General features: G+C 48.5%; 1 pseudogene; it reads right to left on the minus strand.

Moving 5' to 3' along the window:
- Window positions 1–2989: 2989 nt before the first annotated feature.
- LOC123120894 (uncharacterized) lies at window positions 2990–4481 on the minus strand (annotated as a pseudogene).
- Window positions 4482–10548: the final 6067 nt, after the last annotated feature.

Genomic DNA, 10548 nt, shown 5'->3' on the forward strand with positions numbered 1-10548 from the left:
GTGACCGCCCTCAAGGGTCCCTTAGTGGAATCACGGCATCTTGCATTGTGCGAGGGCGTGAGGAGATTACGGTGGCCCTAGGGGAGCATTGTGCCTCCACACCGCTCCAAACGGAGATTAGCATCCGCAAGGGTGTGAACTTCGGGATACATCGTCGTCTCCGCGTGCCTCGGTTATCTCTTACCCGAACCCTTTACTTATGCACTTTACTTTGTGATAGCCATATTGTTTCTTGTCATATATCTTGCTATCACTTAGTTGTTTATCTTGCTTAGCATAAGTTGTTGGTACACATAGGTGAGCCTAGTTGTTGTAGGTTTTGTGCTTGTCAAATTAACCGCTAGGTTTATTCCGCATTTGTTCAAGCTTAAACCGTAATTATTTTAAAGCGCCTATTCACCGCCCCCCCTCTAGGCGACATCCACGATCTTTCAGGGTTGATCCAACTATTGCGACACATATTCGGATAGGAGTATGTGCGTTACTTTGGGCTATTTGGAACTGCATAAATGATATGGTTTTTAACAGACAAACTCAGATTAATTTTTTGCAGGTTATCTACAAGGCCACTATTTGGATCCGTATATGGTCGTTACTCACTCTCCGGAAGCCAGGGAGCCTTTGGTTACTGGGTCTACCCGATGGGAGATGGTAGCTCACGATATCTACAATCAATTTGAATGGTGGCCCAATAATAGGCGAGGTGTTTAGTCATCTCATTCTATTTTCGCCGGTTGTGGCAATTTACACTTTTTTTTGCTTTCATTTCAGCTCTGACAGAGCGTGTCACGCTGATGCAGAGGCCGGGGGTTATCCTCCTTTTCCAAAATGAAAATTTCACAAAGCTAGATTCATATATGAATAGTATGCGGGCTTGCGTATGGCTCAAAACAAATATATCTTGATGGACCCAAGAAAATTAGCTACTCCTCTTGTATCATCGTTTTGTCTCAAAAAGACATCGTTTTGGCCTTTATTCAGCTTCTTCTCCAAGACATGATAGTATTTTAGGTTTATCAGGAATGTTTGATGTTTTTGTTTTTTCTTGTTTCTTTGAGATAATTCATTTTGGCTAGACAAATTACTAAAGTCCAAACGTTTTAACAATAATGTGAAAGATGATGAAAAGTCAAAAGGTAAAATGTAAAATTATGTTTCTCTCTTTGAAAATGTTAACAATGGACTCAGCACTTTGGCATCAAAACCAAAGAAAGTAAGTATACATTCCAATTTACATGACAACACAAATGCCCCAGGCGATCAGGCAGCCCGGGCGGCCGCCCGGGTTTGCGCCGGATCTCTTCATCAACTGTAGCATTATCGGTACTATTTGGCACTGTAATGTGTGTTCGGCCTGGGGCTTGCCCGGGACCTCACCTGATGATGCCTACGCCATTGGTCATACCTCTTGCCATGTTTAAAAAAATAGAGAAAAATACCTTGTTGATTTGTAGATGGATGATGTACTGGATGGATTGGATGGATTCTCCTTCTAGCCTGGCGGCTGGCGGAATGACGCTGCGATTACCAACGACGACGGAGGCTACAGGAGGCCTGCAGTGGCGCAGCCCCGCGTGGACCACGACCAGAGGGGAGGGAGAGGGCCAGAGGAGCAGAGGCGTCGCCATCGCCTGCCGGACCTCGCTTGTCAGTGCCTATGTTTTGATTTGGTGCCTATGTTGAATATGTTTTTATTTTGCGGGGGTAAAGGGATTTTATTCCAGTATGATAGGGGTACAATCACGAGACAGCTGCTCCTCACAACATGAAGGACACGAGTTCAGCCATACAGCAGTACAAGCTTCGGTACGACTATAGTTTTTCAATTGATGTGCTACCCTATTCTGATCTCTGCTAATTTTTAAAGGAAGAAACTCCCTAGCTGCGAAATGATCCTTAATCTCATAAGCTAGATGACCATAGGCCGACCTAGAAAGACTATCACCCGAGAGGATGGCCAAAGCATTTGAAAAATCTGATTGTACAATCACGGGCCTATCTGAGTGTTGAATGGCCAGTGCCATACCTTGCATAAGAGCATGAATTTCCGTTGGCAAAGGGAAGTTGCTCCAATTGACGTCATTGCTGGGATCTTGATATGTTTCCTACAAAAAATATACATGTTATTTTTTTGAACACAAATATATATATATGTCTGCACGTCACTACAATAAGCAAGTTTTCTTCATTCTCAAATGATTAGCATAAGCAAAATATGTATATTAATGGAAACCTTTTAGAAACATAATCAAAATATCCTTAAAAAGTGACAAAATGTCGGGCCATCAATGCCCTTTGTGAGCGAGTTTGGGCAGAACGATAGATCGCTATGATCAGGTAAGTTATATGGAGATTAGATGATGAGAAACCTATCAACTAGCCATGCCTTGATTTGTAAAGGGGGAGAGACCTACGATTTAAATATATCATACTCCCTCCGTTCCATAATATAAGAGCGTTTTTGATACTAGTAGCTGATTACGGTCAGGCAGATATACTTCGAGATCTTCGGGAGTCTTCTTGTGCGCCAAGTTGGTGTCGCCCTTCTAGACTGGGCCGCAAAAATTCTTTTAGGGATCTAAATGACACGTGCAGTAGCATTGTCCCCCCAAAAAACTATGCAGCAGCAAATTTATAATTTTATTTTATTTTATAAATTCTATTTTCTTCATGGTAATACGTGTCTTATTTATATCAAAAGGATCATAGTACAAGCCACGTACACACCGACCTGACAAAACTGAATAAATAGCGGAACGCTAGCCTTTGCACAAAGTAACAACGGTCAAGAAGTAAAATTACAAACAAGACTGAAAAAAACCTCTGAACTTGACACCAACGTCCATCACCTGCCTCACACCATCATAGCAGCCATCAAAGGAAAAAATTGATGAATCACCTCCATACCCTTTGAGAATACACATCGTACCATACTACTAAGCATACAAAGTATGACAAGCATACAAAGTACAAAGTACACATCGTGTCCCTACGCTGGGAATGCAAGCTGCATGATCACCTCCGTCGTCCTGTGAAAATCCTCGTCCTGGTCCCGATGTTCTAGCTGGCACATCGACGACGCCTCCCGCATGCCGAGCACCATGCCTCGTCCCCGCTTCACCTGTAGCCAGTTGTCACCCGCCGACTTCAGGCCGACGCCGGCGATGCGTTCCTCGTGGAGGCCAATGTTGACGAACAGCCGTGACTCGCTGTTGTGGGGCGGCACGTCGACAAAGCGGTTCATGTCGAACACCTCCTCGGCGGCGCCTTGCTCCGTGTCGTAGGCGTACACCTTGTGCCGGCTCGTCGCCAGCAGGATCTTCTTCTTCACACTGCACAGCGGGACGATCTCCCGCTCCCCGCTGAGCTCGTCCCGGATCGGCCGGGGCAGGCTGCCCACGTCGACGCGGCAGCGCGCAGACCACGATGGCGACGACGGACTCCACGTGACGAGCAGGAGCACGTCGTCGACGAGATGGTCGTGGACGACGGCGCAGAGGGAGCCGTCGAGGTTGGTGAGGTGCCGGATGCGTGACGCCAGCCGCGGCGGCGTGCGCACCCACCCGAACCGCTCGGCGCCGACGGAGAGCGACAGGATGGGCGCGTCCTGCTGCGGGCCCCTGGCGCTGCCGTCGTCGGCGAGGCTCCGCCGGTGCAGCAGCCAGTAGAGGGATCCGTCGAGGGCCACGGGAGCCCTGCCGTCGACGTGGCACGCGAAGCCGGGCGGCGCGTTGCCGCCGGCGCAGGGCCGCCACTGCCCCACGCCTGATGGCGTCAGGGGGCACACCTCGCACTTCTGCTGCCCGAACATGTTCCTGAAGAGCCTGGCCACCTTGTGTTCCCCGTGCTCGCCGGTGGCCGGGTCGAAGCCGAGGCCGGTGCTGGAGAGCTCCAGAGGAAACCGTTTGACCTGCATCAGCTTTGGAACCGCCGGCGTTATCTCCTCCGCCGGCTCGCACGGCGGCAGGGACACGTGCTCGCCGGTGGAGAGATTGAAGACGTGGTACTCCGACAGCCGGACGTCGAAGAAGAGCGTCAGGCCGCGGCACGGCCTATTCCCGGACAGCACGAGGTGCTCCCCGGCCAGGTCGCCCGCGGTGAGCAGCTCGCGAGCAGCCGCGATGGCGGGCGGCGCGCCCCCGTCCACCGGGATCGGGCACGCGTAGAAGGACGTCGCGAGCGACGCCCCGCACGGTCGGCGAGAAGAAGACGATCTCAGGGTGGCGCGCCGCGGCCGCTCGGGCGGCGTGCGCGGCGACGAAGTGGTCGGAGGTGAGCGCCGCGTTCCACGCCCCGCAGACAGCCCGGAAGCGCACCGCGGCGTCCACCGGCAGCGCGTGAGGATCTCGTCGACGAGCAGCTCTTCGCTCAGCGGCGGCTCGCCGTGCGACGACCTGATCCTGCTGTAACTCACCGCCGAGGTTGCCATCGTTCGCACGGCCGGATCGATTGATCTGGACTGATGATTGATTCGATGTGATGACGAGCGTACGTACTACGTCGATCGGTGGATGCACACGTAGCTCGTCGTTGGCACGTGTGTATATATCTATCTCTATCTCTACGGACGCGGATTTTTGGACATGGTGTCACTCGAGGATGTTATCCTGATCGACGATTGTTGCCATGCGATTCACACTTAATATAGTGCTTAACTGGATAATGTGAAAATACTAGGGAAAGTGAGTGAATATGCTGGAATTTAGTCTATTTTGGGCAGCCCAATAACTATTTCAGAAATTCCTAATAAATCCTAAAGGCCCACTTAGCCCATCTGTGCAAGGCAAGGGATACTACTAAAATTTAGTCCCACATTGCTAGTTTAGTGAGAATTGGACCTCCTTATAAGGGAGGTTCTTTCCCCACTTGTACGAGCATGAGAACAAGAGGGATATCCACGCGCGCTCCTTCTCCGCCGCCCGCCTCGCCACACATTGAATACGAACGCTGCACCTTTCGGCCGCGCGACTACTGACTTATTCATCACGGACTCCGACGACTTCTTCCTCTTTCTATGATTACAGGATGACTGAAGAGCGCTCCGTCATGAGATACAGTCATTTGCTAGAGAACTTGAGCACTTTAGTTGTATGCTACCGGACAAGTTTGTTGCCGGAGGTATCATCACTAAGCTTCCTCCTTCGTGGAGGAACTTTGCTACCTTGCTGAAGCATAAGAGGCAGGAGTTTTCCGTCCCGGATCTCATTGGCACTCTTGATGGTAAAGCAAAAGAAAGGTGCTTGTCATGTGTGTGGGGATCCTGATCATTGGGCTCCTAGTTGCCCTAATCGCTATGACAAGCGTCATCCTGGGAAAGACGGCAAGACCGCTAATGTTGTCATTGGAGACACTGACATGAAGGATGTTGGGTATGGTATATTTCCCATTATTCTTTCAGTATGTCATTCTCCTGACTGGTTGATTGACACGGGTGCTAATGTGCATGTATGTGGTGATATTTCCATGTTTTCGTCTTATCAGACCGCAGGGACTTCAACCGTGCTGATGGGCAACGGTTCAAGTGCTTCTGTTCGTGGTGTTGGCACGGTCGATCTGAAGTTTACTTCGGGAAAGATCGTGCGGCTGAAGAACGTGCATTATGTCCCCTCCGTCAATAAAAATCTTGTTAGCGGATCTCTTCTATGTAGAGATGGCTACAAGCTTGTCTTTGAGTCGAATAAATTTGTAATATCCAAGTATGGAACCTATGTTGGTAAAGGCTATGAGTCAGGAGGCCTGTTTCGTTTATCCTTGTCAGATGTTTGCAATAAAGTTGTTAATCATGTTTGCAACAATAGTGAGTCAAATGTGTGGCATTCACGTCTTTGTCATGTTAACTTTGGTTGCATGTCGCGACTAGCGAAGTTGAACTTAATCCCTAGTTTCACCACTGTCAAGGGATCTAAGTGTCAAGTTTGTGTGCAAGCTAAGCAACCTCGTAAGTCTCACACGACTGCGGAAACGAGAAATCTTGCACCACTAGAGCTCAAACATTCAGATCTATGTGAAATGAATGGTGTTTTGACAAAAGGTGGAAAGAAATATTTCATGACGTTAATTGACGACTCCACTAGATACTGCCGTGTGTATCTTCTGAAATCTAAGGATGAGGCTTTGAATTTTTTCAAGATCTATAAAGCTGAAGTGGAAAACCAACTTGATCGAAAAATCAAGAGGCTTAGGTCCGACCGTGGTGGAGAGTATTTTTCCAATGAATTTGATGCTTTTTGTGCAGAAGATGGTATAATCCATGAGAGGACGCCTCCCTATTCACCTCAGTCAAATGGGGTGGCCGAAAGAAAGAACCATACTCTAACTGATTTGGTTAACGCCATGTTAGACACATCGGGTCTCTCCAAGGCATGGTGGGGGGAGGCGATATTGACAGCATGTCATGTTCTAAACCGAGTTCCCACAAAGAACAAAGAGATAACTCCATTCGAGGAATGGGAGAAGAAAAGGTTAAAACTCTCTTATCTACGAACATGGGGTTGTTTGGCAAAAGTCAATGTTCCAATTCCAAAGAAGCGGAAGCTTGGACCAAAGACTGTGGATTGTGTTTTCCTGGGATATGCTTTTCATAGCATTGGCTATAGATTCTTGGTTGTAAAATCTGATGTACTTGACATGCATGTCGGTACGATCATGGAGTCAAATGATGCGACTTTCTTTGAAGATATCTTTCCCATGAAGGATATGGCTACCTCATCTAATCAGGAGATGCCTAGTTCATCGAATCAGGAACCAGTTACAATTACCGAACCTGCCATTTCGATGGAACACTTTGAAAGTCCTGTGGAGGAGAACAATGAAGTTCCTACTAGGAGCAAGAGACAGAGGACTGCAAAGTCCTTTGGTGATGATTTTCTTGTGTATCTCATAGATGACACTCCCAGTTCTATTTCAGAGGCCTATGCATCTGAAGATGCTGACTACTGGAAGGAAGCGGTTCGTAGCGAGATGGTTTCCATCTTGGCGAATGAAACTTGGGAGATAACTGATCGTCCTTATGGATGCAAACCTATAGGATGTAAATGGGTATTCAAGAAGAAGCTTAGGCCTGATGGTACTATTGAAAAGTACAAGGCTCGGCTCGTGGCTAAGGGTTATACCCAAAAGGAAGGTGAAGACTCCTTTGATACTTACTCACCTATGGCTCGACTGACCACTATTCGAGTTCTACTTTCACTAGATGTCTCGCATGGTCTTCTCGTTCATCAAATGGATGTTAAGACTGCTTTCCTAAATGGAGAGTTGGATGAGGAAATTTATATGGAACAACTAGATGGGTTTGTACTAGATGGTCAGGAAGGAAAAGTGTGCAAGTTGCTGAAGTCTTTGTATGGACTCAAGAAAGCACCCAAACAGTGGCATGAGAAGTTTGAAAGAACTTTAACAGCTGCAGGCTTTGTTGTAAACGAAGCTGACAAATGTGTGTATTATCGCCATGGTGGGGGCGAGGAGTTATCCTTTGCTTGTATGTTGATGACATACTGATTTTCGGAACAAATCTGAATGTTATTAAGGAGGTCAAGAATTTCCTATCTCGCTGTTTTGAGATGAAGGATTTAGGAGTGGCTGATGTCATTCTGAACATCAAGTTGTTGAGAGATGATGATGGTGGGATTACATTGCTTCAATCTCACTATGTGGAAAAGATCTTGAGTCGCTTTGGCTATAGTGACTGCAAGCCCTCTCCAACACCATATGATGCTAGCATGCTGCTTCGAAAGAATCAAAGAATTGCTAGAGATCAATTGAAGTACTCTCAGATTATTGGCTCGCTTATGTACTTAGCCAGTGCTACAGGACCTGACATCTCTTTTGCTGTTAGCAAACTGAGTCGGTTTGTCTCAAAACCAGGAGATGTGCGTTGGAAAGCTCTAGAGAGAGTTTTGCGTTATCTGAAAGGCACTGCGAATTATGGAATTCACTACACCGAGCACCCAAAGGTGCTTGAAGGGTATAGTGACTCAAACTGGATCTCAAATGCTGATGGGATAATGGCCACGAGCGGATATGTATTCACTCATGGAGGTGGCGCTGTTTCTTGGAAGTCTTGCAAGCAGACCATCTTAACGAGGTCAACAATGGAAGCAGAACTCACAGCACTAGATACAGCTACGGTCGAAGCAGATTGGCTTCGTCGGCTCTTGAATGACTTGCCGGTTGTTGAGAAACCTGTACCGGGTGTCCTTATGAACTGCGACAATCAAATTGTGATCACGAAAGTGAGCAGCTCAAAGGATAACATGAAGTCATCAAGACACGTTCAGAGAAGGTTAAAGTCTGTCAGAAAAATGAGAAACTCCGGAGTTATTGCATTGGATTATATCCAAACGTCTAAAAATCTGGCAGATCCTTTTACTAAGGGTCTATCACGTAATGTGATAGATAATGCATCGAGGGAGATGTGTATGAGACCCACAATATGAGTTGTTCACAGTGGTAACCTATTCTTTATGATCGGATATCCCGTGAATTAGATGTGGAAGACAAGCTGTTGGTCAACTGAGAGGAGAGTATCCTTAGTATTAACAATACCACTCCATGAAGATGCATTACTCTCCTAAAACTGCATGGCAGGTTGATGTATATCTTAATGTGTTCTAAGTGGCTCATTTAAGCAGAGATGTTGTCCTGCAGAACATCTTTTGAAGAACACACCTATATGAGTCTGACTGTCAAACGTCGCAATCTATGAGAGTAGGGTTCTCTCTAGTAAACTCATGAAAGGTCTCGGAGTATGACGCATAAGCTCCACCCGCGGGGAAGACCCACGGTAGCCACGTATCGGTCAAGGCTTTATGTGAAGCTAGATTCGCAGAAAACTTGCAGTTCGAGGCCCAGTCCACTGTTCAAGTTGCTTACTAGTGTAGCATAGAGTTCTAGGTGGAAGTTCAACTTAACAGTCTCCACTGCAGTACCGGTATATAAAACAGTGTTTTGGAACCAAAGGCAAACTTCTATGTGCCTCTGGGATCTGGTGGGGGATTGCTGGAATTTAGTCTATTTTGGGCAGCCCAATAACTATTTCAGAAATTCCTAATAAATCCTAGAGGCCCACTTAGCCCATTTGTGCAAGGCAAGGGATACTACTAAAGTTTAGTCCCACATTGCTAGTTTAGTGGGAGTTGGACCTCCTTATAAGGGAGGTTCTTTCCCCACTTGTATGAGCATGAGAACAAGAGGGATATCCACGCGCGCTCCTCCTCCGCCGCCCGCCTCGCCACGCCACGCCTCGTCACGCCGAGCCGATATCTAAATTTTTTCCATGCACTACGGGTATACGAAAGGTCACTCGGGAGCTGACGCTGCACCCTTCGGCTGCTGCCTGTTCGTTTCATCTCCCGTGTTCCCTTCAGCTCCCGGTGCAGCCTCTCGCCTCCTTCTCTTGCGCCTATAATGTTGGGTAACGTAGCAATAATTCAAAATTTTCCTACGTGTCACCAAGATCAATCTAGGAGATGCTAGCAACGAGAGAGAGGGAGTGCATCTTCATACCCTTGAAGATCGCTAAGCGGAAGCGTTACAAGAACACGGTTGATGGAGTCGTACTCGCGGCGATTCAAATCGCGGAAGATCCGATCTAGCGCCGAACGGACAGCGCCTCCGCGTTCAACACACGTACAGCCTGGGGACGTCTCCTACTTGTTGATCCAGCAAGGGGAGAGGAGAAGTTGAGGGAGAACTCCAGCAGCACGACGGCGTGGTGGCAATGGAGCTCGTGGTTCACCGGCAGGGCTTCGCCAAGCACTACGGAGGAGGAGGAGATGTATGAGGAGGAAGGGGCCGCGCCAAGGGAAGGGTATGGCTGCCCTCCCACCCCTCATTATATATAGGGGGAAGGGGAGAGGGGGCCGGCCCCTCTAGATGGATCTAGAGGAGGAGGCGGCGGCCAGGGGAAACCCTAGATGGGTTTGGGCGCCCCCACCCCCTAGGAAACTCCCCCCCCCCAAGCCGGGAGGGGCGGCTGCCCTAGGGGTGGCGCCCCCACCTCTCTGGTTACGTGAGAGGGGTTGGGAGGGGCGCACAACCCCTTTGTGGGCTGGTTTGCCCCTTCCCCTTGGCCCATAAAGCCCCCCAACGCTTGCCGGGGCCTCCGAAACCCCTTTCGGACATGCTGGCCATAGCCTGGTACCCCCGGAACAATTCCGGACTCCAATACCCTTCGTCCAATATACCGATCTTCACCTCCGGACCATTCCGGAGCTCCTCGTCATGTCCGGGATCTCATCTGGGACTCCGAACAACCTTCGGTAACCACATACTATTTCCCATAACAACTCTAGCGTCACCGAACCTTAAGTGTGTAGACCCTACGGGTTCGGGAACCATGCAGACATGACCGAGACACCTCTCCGGCCAATAACCAATAGCGGGATCTGGATACCCATATTGGCTCCCACATGTTCCACGATGATCTCATCGGATGAACCACGATGTCGGGGATTCAATCAATCCCGTATACAATTCCCTTTGTCTATCGGTATGTTACTTGCCTGAGATTCGATCGTCGGTATCCCAATACCTCGTTCAATCTCGTTA

Source organism: Triticum aestivum, chromosome 5D, assembly GCF_018294505.1.
Source record: "Triticum aestivum cultivar Chinese Spring chromosome 5D, IWGSC CS RefSeq v2.1, whole genome shotgun sequence".
Lineage (NCBI taxonomy): Eukaryota > Viridiplantae > Streptophyta > Magnoliopsida > Poales > Poaceae > Triticum > Triticum aestivum.